The sequence below is a fragment of the Pinus tabuliformis genome, chromosome 4_2 (assembly GCF_031772625.1).
Source record: "Pinus tabuliformis cultivar Carrire ecotype Pingquan chromosome 4_2, CPIR1, whole genome shotgun sequence".
Taxonomy (NCBI): domain Eukaryota; kingdom Viridiplantae; phylum Streptophyta; class Pinopsida; order Pinales; family Pinaceae; genus Pinus; species Pinus tabuliformis.
In genome coordinates, this window is record NC_142304.1 from 782,059,039 (window position 1) to 782,080,701 (window position 21,663).

Here is a 21,663-nt window from a genome sequence, read left to right on the forward strand (position 1 = left end):
CTAGTTTTCCCTAGAAAAGAAGTTGAAATTTTTCTCCACATTGTGAACTTTAGGTCGTTAAATATTTATGTAAATGGAATATATTTGTTAAAGTGAAAATATTAGACACATAGATACATATTTCTTTGTTGCCTAATTTTTACAAGGTGCTTCTTTTGAAACTGTCCATGTGTGCAAAATCCTGGGGGATTTGTTGTGAGGTTTTCTTTAGGAAAATGTTGAAAACTCTCTCCGAATTGTGAATTTTATGCCTTCAAATATCTATGTAAAAGGCATATATTCGTAAAAGTGTGCATATGGCACAGATAGACATATTTCTTTAGTGCCAAATTCTTTGAAGGTGTTTGTTTTGAAGTTTTCCATGTGTGTGTGTTGATTTCTCTAACCCCAACTTTTGTCTAATCATTGACTCGACAGATTCCTTTTCGATTAAATAATTATTGCTGCAGGTCTACTGAATAAAAAACATTGCTGAAATTTTAACAAAAATAAAAATAAATAGTGGAAGCAAAATAATCACATCAATCTCATATGCATGCACACATAGATCTATGCCTTTCAAATCTGTTGTTTTATCAATTAATATTTAGCATACAAGGGCTCCCTTACTGGTATAATGGCCCATTGAGGAAAAATACAAATACAACAAAACTTTGGAAAATTCCAGATCGAACCCTCCAAAACTCATCATTTGATCTTGCTGGCTAATTTGGATCCTTCTCCCTTGCTATCCCTTGCACTCCTCCTTAGACTCCGCACACTTGGATGAATGTCCTACAGCCAATCATTGAGATCCTCACTACCTCATTGTCTTGTGCTCACTAATGTGTCTTCTCTTTTAGCCTAGCATTCCCTTTATCAGTTTGAGTTATTGATTGAATCCAAAACTATGATCTCCAAGGTGATTGATTGTTGAGATTAGATCTCAACATCACTTGATATGAATGGTTGAGATTCATTTAATTCATTGATGCAATTAGCCTCTGCATTTCATTAGGTTAACTCACTTTTTCTTATAAAATCCAATTACTTTAATAATTCTATTAATCAAAGTAATTTTCAAGGTTAAGAGTCTTTTGGACTATTGTGACATGTTTACACGATTAGACCTCTGTGGAAGTACCTATCCAATGCCTTGGGATACATGTTGTAGATTATAGTTTTCTTATGAGGGTGTAGCAACGATGAAAGAAGTGCATCGATTTTAGGCATCTTGTGGTTGTTGTATGCAAGCATGATTGTTTAGTGTTTCCCAAACTTATATAGAGCCATATTTAGTATGATTTTATAGTTTGACTTAGATGCTCACTTTTCTTAATTTAGGTGTTTTTCTTATTTATGTTTTATGCACATATTTATCTTTAATAAAAGTGCATATTAGAGAAGGGTTCTATATTCTAAGTAGGGGACACACTTCTAGGTAAGAGGTAGTCTATTCTAGGAAGCTTTTGCCATGCAAGTTAGGTGCTTTATCCAAGAATCCCAAGAGTGGTGCTATTGTAGCAATAAGAAATTCGTTTATTTTGAGTTCTTCATTAGTGCATTGATAGTATATTGTTTATTCCATGCAATACCTCAATAGTGCATGATCAAATTATAGTTAATTTTGTCATAATATTTTGACTTACCCCTTTAGAGGGAAACTAGAGTGTGCATCAAGCTTGCATGTCACAATTATATCATGCATAGTTTACTTGGCACGAGTTTTGTGGATCTAAGTAGCCAGATACCTACTGGAATTCAAGACACAACAATACTACAAAGTGAGAAAGAGGTTTCACAGTTAACCTGCCTTTCACATTATGGCTGGAGTCGGTTTTTTGGCAAGATGCTAGATACCCCAACTCCCTTTTTATGACTGAGTGCAAGATTGAATCCTTCGACATATTCCTCGCTCAATTGTCATTAAGAGATGGGTTTTCTCAGAAGTGATTCACATCTATAAAATTTACTCGAGTTGTTATTGAGTCTTTAGATGTGGTTATCTTTTCAATGCACACATGTACAAGAAGACGAGAAATAATATGTCTGACTAATTTAAATTTATCTTCCTGCGAATAGGGTGTTCTCTTCCATAAACCTGACGACTCGCTCTGCTTCTTTCTAGTGAACAAATTTGAGACTTTTCATGAATTATGAGACAATTCCAACCCCATAACTATCAGTTTCTTATTTAAAGTTATACCCACTAGATTAGAACCCGCACAAGGAGAATTCCATTCCCATTTCAAAAGAACCTCCAATCGACTTATACCATGCTATTTAATATTTTATGTATTTCTTCGCATCCTTGGCCTGTGAGATAAAGACGCAACATGCTACCTTGCATTTTTATACTAAAACTCCTAAACAATAATAAAGTATGCCCAAATCTGTCATTTCAAATGATCTCTGCAGCTCACCTTTTGGATTTTCAATTATTGAAGTTGTTACCTATATTGATGAGATCATCTACAATCAAGACCACAGTGACAATATATGTTAGAGTTTTATTTTTGTTGTACTAAAGGTGTTTTTCTTCTGCAGCACTACAATACATTGCAGTTTCCATTCGGCAAAGAAGTGTACCCAATAGTAGCCTTGGTCTGTGTGCAAATGGTTCGAATTCACAGTAGACTTTATCTATTATTTTGAAGGTGTTTCTCCTTCAATAGTACTTCATCTCAGCAGATCCTTTCAATCTACACCTTCAACAAATGCATACAACCTTGTGGTACATGCTACAGATTCCAGTTTTGTTGTGAGGGTATAATAGCGATGAAATAAGTGCATTGATTTTAGTCATCTTATGGTTGTTGTATGCAAGCATGCTTGTCTAGTGTTTCCCAAACTTATATAGAGCCATATTTAGTATACTTTTATAGTTTCACTTAGACGCTCACTTTTCTTAATTTAGGTGTTTTTCTTAGTACTATTTTATGCACAGATTTATCTTTAAGAAAAGTGCACAATAGAGAAGGGTTCTATATTTTGAGTAAGAGACACTCTTATAGGTAGGAGGTACTCTATTATAGGAAGCTTCCATCATGCATGTTAGGTGCTTTATCCTAGATAGAGTTCCAAGTCCCTGCCTCCTTGACAACGTCCTTTCCAGAAAAGACACTGGTGGACAGAGTTCCAAGTCCCCAAATTTTCCAAAAACCCACCTGAGCCTAGCTATCTAGCCTAAAATTATTTACATTCCAGTCATCTCTTGGTTGTGATTTCATAGAGAGATCCCTCTCTAGTTTGGTAGGGATAGCTACCAAACTAACATCTTGGTCTATGGTTACCTCTGTTGATCTCCTCATCAGCCTGGGACATTGTGGAGGATAACAGGGGGCATGACAGCTAGGGAGTGCCAAGGTGTTCTAGTGAATGTAAGGTTCCAAAGTCATTGAAAAATGTAATGCCAGTTGTGAGGTCATGACTACCAAGGTGTGTTAGGGAATGCTAACATGTGTCAGATAGTACGAAGACATGTCAAACAAGATAAGATGTGATAAGTGCTAAGGCATGCCAAGATGTACGAGGGTTCCAAGTCCCCGCCTCCTCTTCTTCCATATGCTATTCTCTTTTGACATTTCCTTTGCAATATTTGGTGCATTTTCTAGTTATAGGTAATTTATAGGTTATAAATGTCTTCAGAGTTTCACTTCTAATTGAGTATTCAACTAAACATATTGATTCTCTTATCCATAACTATTTTTCCCTCCAACCACTTTTCATAACTTCAATAACCATTAGGTAGGGACCTACAGTTTCGATGCTTCTTTGCTTGTTTAGTAAAATATTGCATAGACTTTAATTTATTGAAAGTTGTAGAATTTACAATTTATGAAGTTTCAAGGTCTAATTTTTAAAAGTATAATTTTTTTAAGGGTGCTAGCTCAATGGAAGAGCACCTGCTTTATAATCAAGAAGTTGGTGGTTCAATTTCATCGTGCCCTGACATCCATATGGAATGGTGACGATCAATTTTTAGTGATGGAGGCTCTTTTGACCATCACCAATGAGCTTTGGTGACATTTTTCAACCCTCACCAAAAATATGAAATGGTGACGGTCAGCAAACGCCACCATATATACGCATCAATAGTGACGATCCTCAAAGGTACATAACCATAAATCATTGTTGTTGATATGAAATGGTGACGTTCATTGTCCGTCATTATAGTCATCATTCGTGACAGACCTTGAATGTCACCACACCACCTATACTTCTGGCAATGCGTCTTTTGGTGATGGTCAACGAACGTCACCATATATATGCACCAATAGTAACGACCATTAAAGATCTATCACACTAAGTCATTGTTGTTCATATGAAATGGTGACAATCACTATCTGTCATTATAATCAATATTCATGATGGACCTTGAATGTCACTATAACACCTTTACTTTTGGCGAGGCCACCTTTGGTGACGTTCAATTTTTGGTGACCGAGGCTATGGTCTGCCACCATTTCTCATATACAATGGTGACAGCCACTATCTGTCATTATAAATCATTATTAGTGATGAACTTTGAATGTCACTACAACACTTATACTTTTGGCAACGCCACCTTTGGTGATGTTTATTTTTTGTTGACGGAGGCTATGGTTCGTCATCATTGCCCATATGGGATGGTGACGGTCGATATCCATCATTATAAATAATTATTGGTGATGGACTTTGTATGTCACTACAACACCTATACTTTTGGCGATGCCACCTTTGGTGACGTTCAGTTTTTGGTGACGAATGCTCTTTTGACCGTCACCAATGAGCTTATGGTGACATTTTTCGCCCCTCACCAATGTCCTTTTTTCTTGTAGTGATAGTCATGTCTATTTTAGAATAGGGATTCCAAATTTTTAATTTAACCAACATATTTCCATCTTAACTCTAGATCTACCAAGCATGGAGATGTATCAAATCTCTCAATATGCAAACCTCTTTTTTAGTAGAAAACTTGAAGAAATGCTTGCACATCAAAATATTTGATTCCTCTCAATCTTTGAGAGATTTGGACTTAAGATGGATCATTGTTGGTTTGATAAAATCATTAAATTTATAAAATATATAATGGAGATCTAAATATTTTATTTTTGATTCACATTCTCCATAACATGTTACATATACCCCATCATATTCGGAAGTAGAAAACATCTCTATCTCTCCATGTATAGTTGTGTGTGTGTTATTAATATTTTTTAAAATAGTACACGTGAACCTCACATTAAACTCAAGGAATTACAAAGAAAGAATCTATTAATCGAATACGAACTATTTTCCTTTCTCCCATTCATATATATATATATATCTATATATATATATATATATATATATATATATATATATATATATATATATATATATATATATATGTTACACAAAAATATCATCACCATGATTATTTGCAGTCAGTATGGGTCTATCATCACTTGTACTGTCTTCCTAAGAAAGTCTTAGACCTCAGCTCTTCAAATCAAGCTTTGAAAATGAGAGAAAGACATTAAAAATCAATGTAACTCTGGTTTTGAACTTTCTCTCACTGTCACCTGCGGTCCCGCACCTTCTGTGTACAAAAACTGCGGACCTACCCGCTCTGTCCCTAACGGTGTAGGTGCGGACCCCTGTGAAAGTCAAAAGGCGCAAGTTTTATCTTAAAAAACTCACTTTGCGTTAATTCTAGAGGTTTCTAGAAGGAATTTTGACGTGGATTGTTCGCTCTGAGGTGGTTCATGCATCCCAAAAGAGAAGGATCTAATCCCTTGATGAGAGAAGCTATCCCTTTGAAGGAGGGCTTTATCCATTTGAAGGAGGACCTAGTAACCTCCCTCCATTGCACTATAAATACAGGCATTGGGTTGGTTGCTGGGGAGGTTAGAAGCTGAACATTTTTGAGGGTAAATGCTGGTGAAATCAAGACTTCCTAGTTGAGCTTAAGAGGAGAGATCACACATATTTTTGGCTTCATTGGGGAGTGAGTGAAACTTGTCAAAGTAGAGGAGACTTCTTGCTGGACCCTGGGAGGAGCTTGTACAGCGTCAAGGCAAAGGTTGTAAAGTTCTTCTTCTTTTGAATTAATACAATCAAACTCATTTTTCTCAACAAGTATCTTATGTTATTTGTTTCATGGACTCCTTGACTTTCATGTTAAATATGTTTCATGCAATTGGCTTTTCAAGTGCTATTTAATTTGTTTTCCTTGTTTGTGTTTGAAAATTTGCGAAAAGGTGCTCATTTGAATCAAAGGAGCGAGGGCATCCACAAGCTTGCATTGGACCTAAGGTAGGCCCTAAAAACACTTGTTTGCCATTGTTTATTAAAGCATATTTAGAGAAAGATAGTGTCTGGTTGGTTTGCTTGTCATTAGGTCTTCTTTAGATTCTAGGAAGGTCTATATTGTCTGCAAGATTAACTTATTCCGTGTGACAAAATGGCGACTCCACTGGGGACTTGATTGTTTTCCTTGTTTTTACTTTGACCTGAGAAAATGTGTTATTATTTCTGTTTTTGGCTTGTTGTGTGTAAAATTGGGTAGAGTTTGTAGATCCAGGGTTATTTTTCGTTTTTCATAGCTTTGGGAGAGGACCACACCCTAGACGTTTGACACAGTGCGTACCTACCCGCATCTTGGCTTTTAGCACAGAGCAGGACTGCACCTGTGTCAACTATGGGATTGCGGACCCTATCAAAATTTTGAAAACCCTAAGATTTCCTCTGTTAGCCAGCTTAGTTTTGTTTAGAAATTGTTATCCACTGCCCAGACCTGCATATAACTTGTCAGAAGCTTTCCTTGGATTGATTTCGTTAGTGTTAGGGTTTTAGGTGAAATTCCTAGGAGCTTTGCTTGTTGGGTTTGTTTTTCATTTTGGTTGTGTAGTGGCTCTGAGCTTAGAAGCTGTAGGGAATTTAGATCACCTTAGTGTCTACCAGCCTTCTTATGAGTCTGACCATTTATGAAATCTCCCCTTGTTTGAGGAATACGCTTTGAGTTTTCTCTTTATAAAACTTCGAAAAGCTTGTAATTAAAAGTTTGGATTTTCATTTTCAAAAAGAAAACGAAATTGGTTGTTCTTGACTTATTTGTGATTCTGCATAAATTGGTCCTTAGCTTACATCTAGCTAAGTAAAACATCCTTAAAAATGATATTTAGTAGGCTTTGACTTCAAATAGGTTTTTATAGTTTGTAGATCTCAAAGTTAGTCATTTTCATAGTTTTGAGTGTTTTATTAAAAAATATAAAAATCTCTTTTGGAAAAAGTTTGTTTTGTAGTGTTTGAGTGCTTTGAAACGAAAAAGGGAAATTTTAATGAAATAACTAGTTGTCTTGTTTTGAGTGCTTTGGAAAGGAAAAAGCTCTTCTTTTAATTTGTTTGATTGAGAAAGATTTGTGTTTACAAAGTATTTGCATTCTCAAACTCTTTCTTAGTTTAGAAGTTCATCGAAGAGAAAAAGATTGTTTAGATCATCTTAGGTGCATTTTTAGTGATTTTGAGTCGAGTCTTCATACCACGAGTTTCATCTCCGCACCTTTTGAATTAAACAAAAACCACTAAAATTAACGCTTAAAGTAAAATTCACCTAGTAACATTTTTATTTCTAGGGATCTGATACACCAACTTAGCTTAGGCTAGTGTCTTGGAGTAGGAGAGTAATTAACTCTCCATGACAGTAAAAACAAACAAGTAGCTGTATCTTGTGGTAGGGAAGAAATACAATTGTTGCATTTATGCTCTGGGAAAGCTCCTCTTAAAGTAGAAGCATGAGATCATGTCCGAACCAGTGTGGGAATCAATCCTTCCTCATTGGGAACGACGCCAGATATTCACGTATTAAAAAAGATAAACCTTGGATTAACCATTGTCAAGGAGCCTGGGGTCACTTGTTGGTAAACCTTGGATTATGTCAAGGAGCCTTCAAGGGGATTGAGCTTGCTACTCTGCCCTTGCGTGCGTATCGGATCGTAGACTGTTCCCCCAGGTGTATTTGTCTCAGTTGGTAACATTAGTGGCCATATTCTTTAGGATTTTTCCTGAGGTGACAGTGGTGGGAAGATCCCACTGTACCTAGAGCAGACGTCGGCTAGACTCACTTGGATTTTCTGGGGGGTTCTCTTCACTCGAGATGGTTAAGTGGAGGAACTTGTGCCAGTCTATTCATTAAGTAGGTTGTCGGGGTAACTGTTCCAACCGCCATTTCTGTATTGAACTCTGCAACGTTGGATTTAATCACCAACTAGTGTTTTTAGTACGGAAAGTTACTGTTTGTGTGTGTTTGATCTCCTAGATTTTTTAGGCGTGTGATTCAAATTTGTTTGGTTCTTTAGAGACTTTAGGTGCTTTTCTTTGAGATTTTACTTTGTTTACGTGTGAATTAGTTAAAAGTTTTTAACTGTCGCTGAATTACCAAGGCAGTCCCGTAGACTTCGGGGCCAGTCTCCTGAGTTTGTAAACGTGGCTGAGTTACTGAGGAAGTCCCGTAGACTTCGGGGCAAACCTCCTAAGGAAGTACCGAGCCAGCTTGAAGGCTTGAAAGTCCTCCTAACTCCTAGAGATAGTAGAGTTGGGTCACCTGAAGAAGGAGAATCTTCTTTGATAGTACATCCTGATTTTCAACCGTTAGTAGCAGAATATAATCCACAGTCAGTGTCTGTTTCCGAAATTGCTGGTAGCTTTTCATCTACTAGCGATATAGGTGAGGAACCTGAAATATCCGAGCTTGAAAGTGAATTTGCTGCTACTCCGACATCGGGGTTTGTTTCTCCAACTTCTAGTGGTCCTGGTTCACCTAGGGTAGAAAGAATAATCACTCAAGATCTTCCTTCTGCACTTATTGCTATTGAAGAAATTGCTACTCCAGAAGAAGAAGTAGGGATCCCTATCCCTGAAAATAAACCTGTTATTGAACTAAGGGAGCGTGAATCAATTTTTTACAGTCCACCTAGGAGCAGTTCTTGGTATCTTTCTTTAACTATTTTTTTAGAAAACTCAAGGTTAAGTTTTTCACCACCTCGTGCTCCTTATCACCCAACACCTAGAGGTTTTTATACTCTGGTAAATATGTCAGGACAGTCATCCATGTTTACTCAATCGCTCAAATCTTTTTTGTACGGCGGTCCTTCTGTTCCTTCCGGGTATCAGTCCCTTTCTGGTACTTTTTTGGGAGCATCTCCTCAACCCGTTGAGCAAGGGTTATTAACTGGAAGCAATGGTACTAAGCCGTTGAGCGTAGAAGACATTCTTATGATGTCAGGTTCTATTCCCAATCCTCAACCTCAAGGTGGCCAGTTACCGCCTGGGAGGCAGCCTCAATTAACGCCTGGGGGGCAACCTCAAGGTACACAATTTGCATCTGGGGGGCAACCTCAAGGACAGTACATACCTATGGGATAGTACGTTCCTCAAGGTCAACCCCAAACTCAATATGTACCCCAAGGTCAACCCCAGTATCAATTTATACCTCAAGGTCAACCCCAGTATCAGTATGTGCCTCAAGGGTTACAACCCCAAGGTCAATACTTGAACCAAGGTTTCCAACCACCCTCCGGTCAAACGTATGTTCAAGGAACGGGAAATGTACCTTTCAATTATCAATCCTACCCTCAACCCGGTTATGGTCCTCAATATTCTCAACCTGTTATGGGTCAGTACCCCGGAATGAATATAGTGTGGGATCCATCGCAAACCCAACATGTGTTGCAGCCAAGTGTACATTTGTCATCTCAAACTGGAAAACCCTTAGTTTCTGGTACACCCCAGCAACCAGTCCAGTCTAACATTCAAACTTCTGTACCTTCGGTAGTTTCTCAGTCTGGGCCTATTGCACCTCGTACTCCGCCTCAAACGACTGCTACAACTGCCGCAAAATCCGTTCAATCTACCCCACCTACTTCTGGAGTATCGACAGCTCCGATTTCTACTGTTCTTGTATCTACTCCTCAGACATCTTTACCACTGTCTGGATCTACGATTCAAACTTCTGTTCAGATGCCTATAGGACAACCTGGTTTAAGTACGGTTGTCACAAGTCAACCACAATTTACTTATCAACCGTACCAGGGACAGTACCAATTTGGTCTTGCTGTGCAGCAACCAGTTTATCAGTATCAACCATAACCTGGGTACACTTATCAACAACCTCAACAACCCCAGTACGGTCCAGTTAATCCTGTTTTTCCGGGAGGATACAATATCCCGAACGCAATTCCTATTCCTAGTTATCCCGGATATCCTCCTCCTGGGGCTGGTCTCATGACCCAGAGTTTTAGGGATCCTAATCGGCAGTTACCGTTTATCGCAACTTTGGACTTACCTGACTTGTTGCGCCTAACGAACGATCCCATTAATTATCTTCTGTTTTGGCCGCCAATGCCAAATAAGTTGCCCAGTGACATTCCCAAGTTCGAAGGTAAATCAGGAGAGGACCCGTCGAACCATGTGATGACTTACCACCTCTGGTGTGCGTCTAACTCCATTTCAGATGATTTGATCTGTCTTAGACTTTTCCAACGGACTCTAATTGGTCTCGCGGCCAAGTGGTACATTGAGTTACCGTGAGGCACTTTTTATAATTTTAGTCAGTTAGCTACCTAGTTTTTAACTCATTTTCAGTTGCCAGTCTGATATGACAATGGCACGGAATTGTTAACTTCGTTAAAACAATCGACATCCACTTACATTTCAGATCATATTCATGAGTGGAGATGTCGACAACGTTTAGTGAAGGTATTTATTCCGGATTAGATCTTGGCTGAGTGGTTTGTAAAATCTTTGTTGCCAAAGATCATTGAAGATGTTGCTAAAGCCGGCGTTGTTACTGAGGAGCAAGTGATTTCTCAAGCACAGTACCTTGAATTGGTCTACACTCAGTCAGGTACGTTACACGAAAAAATCCCCGATCTTCCCAAGAAAAATCAAATCGCTGCAGCTCCTTCAGGATCTCATGCCGTCGATGGTATGATTGGTACGGTTAACACTAAAGGTAGGAAGAAATCTTCCAAGAATTCTTCTCCTATCATAATCTTGCCTGATTCCCCAACAGGAGATTCTTCTGCAGAGATTTCCACCGATATTCACGTTGTAGAGTCTTCTACAACCAAATCAAAATCCGGTGGGAAGAAGAAAGGAAAGAAGAAGAATAAAATGGACAAAAGTTCAAAGGAGAAACCTGAAAAGGCGGAATCCAATGATGAAAAGCAAAAACCTCGTTATCCTTGTCTCATTTGTGACGATGAACATTTTACAAGAGACTGCCCTCATCGTGAAAAGGTTGCGAAGATTGTCAAAGGTTCCCAAACTCCTATTGTTTTGAAGGATCCTTTTCCAACTCAAGACAGTAAGATGATAGGTTCATCCTCGAAAGCCAATGAAGAACCCATACTGATGATGTCCCATGTTAGGATTGCGACTCGATCGCAAGATTATGGTAGTAAAAGTCCTGTTGATGGTAAAGAAGCAGAATCTTCTCATTCTAATCCATCAACCTCAGCTCCCGATTCCAATCCACTACAGATCGAGAAACCTAATCCAGACTTGGTAATCAAACTACCCGCCAAGGGTATACTTCGAAAGTTAGCTTTCAATCCACGTGCGAGAGCGGCCCAGAATTATAACATTGTTGAGGATTTAGCTGTTTCACCCTCAGCAATGTCGGCTTTGGAAGTGCTGCAATCATGCCCAACACAACGTAAATTACTTTTGTCGGCTATAGGAGCTGTTGACGTTCAGGACCCGAACCTAATAATTTTCGATCTAGAAAATAGTACACCGCGGTTGCCTCATCAAATGGCTTTCCAGATTCCAGTGATAGTAAAAAATAGGCCTATTCATCGGACTATAATTGATGAGGGAGCCTCAACGTGTATTATGTCGATACAGTGTTGGAGATCGCTTGGTTCTCCTTCACTAAATCAATCCCTGAAGATTCTAAAGGCCTTTGATGGCCGTGGGTTTTATCCTTTTGGCATTATATAGGATTTGCCTATAGGGGTTGAAGGAAAAATCATTAGTCTAGATGTGGAGGTGGTTGATGCCCCTCTAGATTACAACCTTCTCTTGGGTCGAAGTTGGTCTTACGCTATGACAACGGTCGTTTCTTCAGTCTTTCGAGTAATAAAGTTTCCACATAATGGAAAGTTCGTAACAATAGACCAGCTGGCTTACTTTTCATCCGACCGAGCCTCTTCAGAGAGTATTCATCATGTTGGTAAAACGACTATCCCATATAAGGATGTTGGAGTAGGACTAGTTAAAGATGTCGGTTTACTGGGAAATTTTCCTTTTCCTCCAATCAACGCATCGTCTTCATTTGCAACTATTCATATCATTACATCAGACACCATTGGTTATGATGATCCTTGGATCATTCCTTCTGAATCTGAGATAGACTCATTTGGTAATGCCATGCCTTTGAGTCCATATGAAATTGCCTATGAAGTCGTGCAGTCGTTTGTCGACCCATCTTCAACTGAAAATGACTTAATGAATGTGGTCCGTGAGGAATCACTTTTCACATCAACCTCGGATTTAACCACGTTTTCTGAACTTGTTCACTCTGATGAGGAAATTCATGAAATCCTATGTGTAGATGATTTACCATGGGAAGATCTCCATCACAGATCTTCATTTTTACCTGAGGATGATCGTTTTGAAAATGATTTCTCATTAATTTTTACAACTGAATATGTCAAGGAACCTCAGAATCCAATGAAATATCCCTATTCAGAGTTAAATTTGGGAAACATCTCTCGAACTATTCCTATTGACATCTCGGTTAAGCCCGGAATTGTTGAGAACATTCATATAGGTGCCTCGTGTACAGATGACGAAATTCAGATATATAAGGCCCTATTTCAAGAATTCCGCGACGTGTTTGCCTGGTCCTATGAGGAAATGCCAGGAATTGATCCCGCGATTGTTGTTCATGAGATCAAGACTTACCCGGACGCTAAACCTGTCCGACAACTTTTGCGTCAGATTCACCCACGAAAAGCTGTTGCAATTAAAGCAGAAGTTGAAAAAATATTGAAAGCAGGTTTCATTTATCCGATCCCGTTAACGGATTGGGTATCGAATATTGTTCTGGTTAACAAAAAGTAGGGAACAATAAGAATATGCATCGACTATAGGGACATTAATCGATCCTGTCCAAAGGATAATTACCCAACTCCCTATATCGATCAAATCATTGATGATTGTGCCGGCAGAGAAATATTCTCCTTCATGGACGGTTTTTCTGGATAATATCAAATCAATATTCTGCCTGCCGATCAACCAAAAACGGCTTTCATTTGTCCATGGGGGACATTTGCTTTTTGCAAGTTACCTTTTGGGCTTAAGAATGTCAGAGCAACTTTTCAAAGGGTGATGTCTTATGCGTTTCATGACATCAAGCACATTGTGCAACCCTATTTCGATGACTTGCCTGCTCATTCATTACATCGAGCTGATCACCTCGTCCATTTACGAGCAATCTTTATGAGGTGTAGGCATTATCGGATTCGGTTGAACCCACACAAATGTGTCTTCTGTATAGAAATGGGTCGATTGCTGGGGTTTGTAGTTTCGAAAGCCGGCATTCGCGTTGATCCCTCGAAGGTCGAAGCTATCATCAAATTGCCTCCTCCTTCGAGTCTTCGCCAACTCCAAAGTTTGCAGGGGAAAGCAAACTTTTTACGACGATTCATTCCTAACTACGCCGAGGTTACAAAGGGTTTTACCCGGTTGTTGAAACAGAACACTCCATTTTATTGGGACGAGATAGCTCAGAAGTCTTTTGATGCACTTAAACACGCTTTGACCCATGCACCATTGTTGCATCCTCCCAACTACAACCAGGATTACTTCTTGTATCTCGCCGCCTCTCATTCCACCATTGGAATGCTCTTAGTTCAGGAAGATGAATTCGGAATGGAACATGTGATATATTACCTTAGTCGAACTTTAAATCCAACTGAGCTAAAATACTCACATGTGGAGAAATTGGCATTGGCAGCTGTTCAAGCTGTCGAACGTTTTCGTCACTACATTTTACTACGTAAAACTATGGTAATTTCAGATTGCAACCCTATGATCTACATTTTGACCAAGCAATTGTTGGGGGGAAAGTACTCTAAATGGATCGTTATCCTGCAGGAGTTCGACTTGGAATTTTAGAAATCTAAGTCTAAGAAATATTTAGTTTTTGCGGAGTTAATGTGTGACTTCCCGCGTGCTGACACGGAAACTGTGGCGAAGGAGCCCATTGTGGACGAGTCCTTGTTTCTAATAAGCACTTTAGATCCGTGGTATGGGGATATCATTTTTTTATCACTAGACCCAATCCTTTCGGCCAGAAATTTCAAGGTCAGAACGTCGAAAAATTCGATTCTAGTCCCAACAATTCAGGATTACTGGAGATACAATTCAGGATTACATTAAATGACTATCACTCTGGAGCATGTGGCGGTCATATGTCTGGGTATGCCACAACCCAAAATATATTCCGCGCTGGCTACTTCTCGCCATCTTTATTTAAAGATTGTATTACGGCGGTTCGAAAATGCCACAACTGCCAAATTTTTGATCGAAAGATGCGCGCTCCACCTGCTCCTCTCCACCCTATAATTGCCGTTGGTCCTTTTGCCAAATGGGGTATCGATTTTATTACATGTAACCCTCACTCTGCCGGGGGGCATGCATATATCATCCTTGCGATAGATTATTTTACTAAGTGGGCCGAGGCGATGCCTACATTTGAGGCAGACGGCAAGACAACTGCAATTTTCGTGTTCAATCATATAATTAATAGGTTTGGTGTCCTGCAAGCAATAATCACTGATCATGGGCGCCATTTTTGAAACGTTATGATGACCGAACTTACAGGCCAACTTGGTTTACATCACGATAGTTCAACCCCTTATTATCCACAAGCGAATGGTCTGGTCGAATCCATCAACAAAGTTTTAGTTATCATGATCCGACGAATCATTGGGATTCATCGGTCGAATTCGCACAACATGCTATTTTCAATGCTTTGGGCGTATCGAACTTCAGTAAAAACATCAACAGGGTTCACTCCTTTCCAACTAGTCTATGGTTTGGAAGTTGTGTTACCCATTGAATGTGAAATCCCGTCACTGCAAATGGCCATCGAGTTACTTCCAACCACTTCCGAAGAGGAAAAGCATTTGTTATACTTGGCTCAATTAGATGAGAATCGACGTGATGCTGCATTGGCGATCGAGACTCACGCAAAATGCATGAAAGCTCAGTATGATCGAAATGTGACCCCTCAAAATTTTTCGGAAGGAGATCTAGTCTTAGTTTACGATCAAGCTATTGATAAATTAGGCGCTGGAAAATTCGTTCCTATGTGGCATGGTCCCTATGTTGTCAAGCGAAAGCTAGCCAAAGGGGCTTATGAATTGGTAGACTTTGACGGGGACTCTTTGGGTAAACCTAGAAATGGCCTTTACTTGAAGAGGTATTATGCTTAAAGAATGGGTATGGAGATTTTTAGTTAGGATAGTTTTTCTTTCTAGCTGGTGTGTTTTAGTTTAAACAGTGTGCTTAGCTTAGAGAGTGTTTTTTCGTCACTATTCCTGCTTATCTTGGTTTTACTCTTGATATTGCAGATGTCGATGCCTCTCCAAACATACATTGGTTTTGCTGATGGTGCTTGTCGTAATACACGGAACATCTCTTCCGCAGCTTGGGTTATCTATTCACCCTCTGACGAGTTAGTATCTATGCATGGGTTAAGCCTCGGTCAAACAACAAACAACATTGCCGAGTATAGTGCAGTGATTGAATTATTATCTAAATCTATTTCATTTGGGATTCAGAGTTTGATAGTGAGGTTAGATTCTGAACTCGTTGTATTACAGCTTAATAGAGTGTATGCCATTAGAAATCCAGTGTTATTAAGATTATTTTTGAGAGTGCGTCTCTTGGAACGTGAATTTGATTATATTGAATATCAACATATTCCAAGATCTTTAAATACATTAGCAGATGCAATTACTTCTCGAATGTTAAATAGACATTTGCAATAATCATACATGTAAATTTAAAACCATTCCATAACATGATTTACAAGATAAGCCGGTAATAGTGATATATATATAGGAGTGTGTCAAAAAATACATCCTCCTCGATCATAGGTTGAAAAACACCTTATGATTGGCAAAAATGATAAGTACAAAAAACAAAAATGTCACATGTGCCCATAATAGGCGATCATACTATCACTGGTGATGATTTCTATAAGAAACCACTGCACAGGCCACCTTGCAAAGGAACCTCCTAAAAGGTCTCGGGACTCCAATCACAGAGCGCTGAAGTCGACGAGGAATGTCATCTATAGTGGTCTCAGGAATATCTCCTGTCAAGCGCTCGAGATGACCCTCCAACTCGGCCAAATCCTCTGTTGATTCGTCCTGTGGGGCTGGCACAGGTGCAACTGGTTGCTTCCTCTCGTAAGGCCAGAGAGCGGCTGGTCGCTGTGGACCCACATCTGCATTTGAAATTTTTTACTATCAGTTTTGAGACGATGGAAAAATAACAAAAAAAATTAAAATAGAAAAAATGTTGAAAAGGATTTTACCTGAATCATCCCACTACTCTCCTGGTGGAAGAGCCATGTTTGGGTCACCACGAAAATCTATCCCAGCGTAAGGGAAGTCCTGAATAGAAAAGACCTGGTTTTCCAGCCATTGGAAATACTCAGGTTTGAATCGAGCAACTTCTGTCCTCTCGTCCGGGTGACGGGCCATACCTGCGACCCATCGCATCAGTTTGGGATCTCGAGGAAGCCCAGCTCCAACAGTAAGGTGCTGCGGGATCAGCATAGGAACCCTCTCCAGGCCAAAACTCACGACCAAATCCCCATAACCAAAGGTGTTTAGTCGTCCGTTCTTGGCCCTGGTCAGTTGGCCTTTCACATTGGCCAACACAGCATCGCACCAGTTGAAGATGGTGCCTCGGAAGCAATCAACTGCCATACGCATCTGGGATCCGGTGGCAATATGTAATGCGGCAGCTCCGCAAAGTCTGGTGACAGTGAACGCAATCACCATGAGCTTAGGACAGGATATGGTCTTTATGTCTATCCCTTTGTCTCTAGCCTGGCTGTTGCAGTACTCTAGCCGGAGGCTATCGACAGACTGGCCACCTGCCCAAGCCCCAAACAGAGTCAAGTCTTCGCCTCTCTTAGGAAAACCAATCAAGAAATATATGTCCGTCGGCTCGATTTCGAGCTGGTGGCCGCCAATGAAGAAGCACTGGTCCTGTACGCTCCATCTGTCAACCATCCACTGTAAGAAATCCACCTGAGCCCTCATGCCAGGAATGGCCCAGAATTTGTACAAGCCGCACGCCCTCAAAGCATCAAGTGAAAGCTGATGATTTCGTGTGGCAGCATCCACATCCTCATTCTCTCGTTCGCGCCAATCTAGCATGATGTACTCTCTGCATCAAGTATAAGGATAAATTAAATTGCTAGAAATTATTTTGATTGGTCCTTTTTTGAGAATTTTTGGGTTAAAAACCCTTGCGGCGCGGACCGCACCCTCCGGGTTAGACACAGTGCATGGGACCGCACTTTATCTACATGGAAGGTACGGACCCCGAGCGTTTTCCCAATGGAGAAAACGTCGGGGTCTGCAGGCCAGCAGTGGAAAACCTGCGGGCCCTCGCGCGCGGGTTGTATGCCTAAAAACCCTCCCAAAAATGAAATAAATGACTAAAACAAAAAATGAAACGGTTAAAAATGAAGAGTAAGATGATGTGGATTACTTGGAGAACACGACGTTCGATTCTGACGGTTGGATTTTCCGCAATCTTCACGGGAAGTTTTCTGAGCAAAAGCACTATTTTCTCACCCAAACTCAAATGGTAAAAATGAATTGACAAAGGCCCTTTTTATAAGTTTTTTGAGTAAATAAATTGAAAATTTGTTTATGTTTCACTTTGAAAAGGTATTTTTGCAACATTTTTATCTATTTCAAACAGGTATGAGTAATGTTTGTGTTTTTGTGCAGAATAACGGATTATTCAGGTGAAATCTATCATTTTCGACGGAAAAACATGTAGAGTCATCTTTAAGCTCTTTTCTGACTCTTGAAACATGAAAAGATTGCCGAGTTTTTCTTTTAAACTCGTTAAAACGAAATTAAAATACTATCCACTTGTAGCTCTTTTCCGACCATAAAAACATGAAAAGATTGCCGGATTTTTGTCGTTTCAAATTCGATATTGGTTATAAAACGACCTATTATTGATCGCTTTTTTACTTTTTCGCGTCAAGGGCACTAATAACGAAAAGTACTCCTTGGTCGTAAAATATCAAGCGGTTCTCTCAAGTATTATTTTATACTTTTTCGGGCTTGGGAGACAAAAATTTACGAAAAAGGTCAACCCTGGAGTCTTCTTAAGTTTTTTTAGATTCTCTACAATTGAAAAATGACGAGTTTCTCCTATACCGGACTCGTTAAAATTTCATAGTAAAGGACCTGTTCAATTACAAACAGGAACGAACCACTCCTTCTTAGGGTTCGAATCTAAACTAAGTTGGACTCATCCGAAGGATGAGCTTATAATCAAGCAAATGTTATCCTCCTCAAAGTTGTCAAAAATAAAGAGGTACTTGCCAGAAATGGTGGGGGAAAAGAGAAATAAATGAGCCTGTTTGTCATACTTTGTAACCACTCTTGAACACGACACTTTCATTCACCTGGGTTGGGAAATCCTTTTCCTAACAGTTGATCAAACCACATTGAAAGTATTCAGCCGGTTTCTGGGTATTAACTTTGGGTCAATTGTCACCAAACCATCTGCCGTGTCGTTATGTGTTCAAGAGGTCACTGCCAATAAGCCATTCATCTGCAAAATATCTGTCATCCATCTTGACGATCCCTGAGTCAGTCCTTGCAACTAAATTTCTTCAACTTGATCTATAATTTCGTATTGTGGGCTTGCCTGCGACGGATCGCTTTCTATCGACTTCAGCTCATTATCTAGAAAGATGATCTAGAAATCGTCAGTACCTTGAGATCTGCATGCCTCAATGGCAGGTTTCTCCCCTTTGACGACAGTTTACATCATTGACTTTCGATCAAAGGATTCCATGACATGTTCGACATCAACACATTTATTCGCATCTCATGTATTGTACTGGGTACTTTGAGAGCCATTGACATCACTGGTGGTTTCTCTCACACTTGTTAACAGTTTACATCATTGAATGGTAATCAAGTGGTTTCTACCATGTTCGACATCAACACATTCATTCGCATGGATAGAATCGTACTGTTTCGGGAAGTAGAAATGAAGACCTTGGATCTAGTTTCCACAATCCAAGCTGCGAGGAATTTTGTATTCATTATATAATGGACTATTCATAAACAGATGGCTGCATCCATACTGTGTCCACCTGAGTCTATACTTGTGATGTTTTACAAGATCATTCCTGTATCAGAGCAGTAGTTAGTGTTTCTAGTCAGTTTTGATCTGAGTATGGGAATGCCTACCTTAGCGATGATATGATCTCATATATATATCTTGCATTGAATGTTTTTACAGGTTCCAACCGGGCTCTCCACAAGATGATCCTCGAAATGATAAAGTACTTCACTCTTTCTAAATGATAAGAAATCCTCATCTACTACAAACTTCGCAGTTTAGGCGGTAATCTGTTACACAAAAATATCGTCACCATGATTATTTGCAGTCAGTATGGGTCTATCATCACTTGTACTGTCTTCCTAAGAAAGTCTCAGACCTCAGCTCTTCAAATCAAGCTTTTAAAATGAGAGAAAGACATTAAAAATCAATGTAACTCTGGTTCCGCACTTTCTCTCACTTTCACCTGCGGTCCCACACCTTCTGTGTACAAAAGATGCGGACCTACCCGCTCTGTCCCTAAAGGTGTAGGTGCGGACCCCTGTGAAAGTCAAAAGGCGCAAGTTTTATCTTAAAAAACTCACTTTGGGTTAATTCTAGAGGTTTCTAGAAGTAATTTTGACGTGGCTTGTTCGCTCTGAGGTGGTTCATGCATCCCAAAAGAGAAGGAGCTAATCCCTTGATGAGAGGAGCTATCCCTTTGAAGGAGGACCTACTAACCTCCCTCCATTGCACTATAAATACAGGCATTGGGTTGGTTGCTGGGGAGGTTAGAAGCTGAACATTTTTGAGGGTAAATGGTGGTGAAATCAAGACTTCCTAGTTGAGCTTAAGAGGAGAGATCACACATCTTTTTGGCTTCATTGGGGAGTGAGTGAAACTTGTCAAAGTAGAGGAGACTTCTTGCTGGACCCTGGGAGGAGCTTGTACAACGTCAAGGCAAAGGTTGTAAAGTTCTTCTTCTTTTGAATTAATACAATCAAACTCATTTTTCTCAACAAGTATCTTATGTTATTTGTTTCATGGACTCCTTGACTTTCATGTTAAATATGTTTTATGCAAATGGCTTTTCAGGTGCTATTTAATTTGTTTGCCTTGTTTGTGTTTGTAGATTCGCGAAAAGGAGCTCATTTGGATCAAAAGAGCGAGGGCATCCACAAGCTTGCGTTGGACCTAAGGTAGGCCCTAAAAACACTTGTTTGTCATTTTTTATTAAAGCATATTTAGAGAAAGATAGTGTCTGGTTGGTTTGCTTGTCATTAGGTCTTCTTTAGATTCTAGGAAGGTCTATCTTGTCCGCAAGATCGACTTATTCTGTGTGAATATATATATATATATATATATATATATATATATATATATATCTATATCTATATATATATATATATATATATATATATATATATATATATATATATATATATATATATATATATATATATATATATATATTATATTATATTATATTAAACTTTTTTTTTATGAATTCTTTTAACATGATGTATCAACTCTGTATTAAGAATGAAATAAATTACTCATCTCCATCGTAATGGAAAATAAAAATATATTAAAAAAAAGTTAAATCGGTTTATTTTTCTCTAAATAAATTTGATATAAAATTATGTTATTTAATACCCACATTCAAATATTTTTTTTATGGTCGACACTTATTTTTGGTTTTAAGTGTTACTTGTGAAGTGAACATTGAATGAATTGCACATTATATCATATCAATAATATTATCTTTACATGTTGTCTCTCAACTCCATATTAAGTACAAAAGGACTTACATAAGGAATTACATATGGCATTCATACAAAAACGTAAATTATTTTTTTTTAACTCTTAAAGTTTTTTAATAGAAGGTTGAGATAAAATTAAGGTGGAAATTGAAGTATTTTATTTATGGTGGACTTTTTTTTAATTACTAATTTTTAGTTTGTTAATATAAGTATTATCTTATTATTTATAAATGTAATGTTACCGTACAACATATCTAAAACTATAAAGCACCTCTAGACACAACAATTATCAATAATTATTAGGTGGATGGTAGGGATTTAACCTCCATGGAATATTCTAGAATATTCATAATAGTATACACAAATTATAAGTTAAGGCTTATCTTCAAAGTAGTTATGCCCTTTCTGGCCTTTTAATTAAACTTATTAATTAAAAATTTGTGACATGAAAAAGTGTCATATGAAGTGAGTTTTGGTTTTTTGAGCATGTGTTGTTGATAAGTGATGGTATTGTAACTAGCATTTGCACCAGATGTTGCAAAGGAAACCCCGTAAGGCATAAATTGAA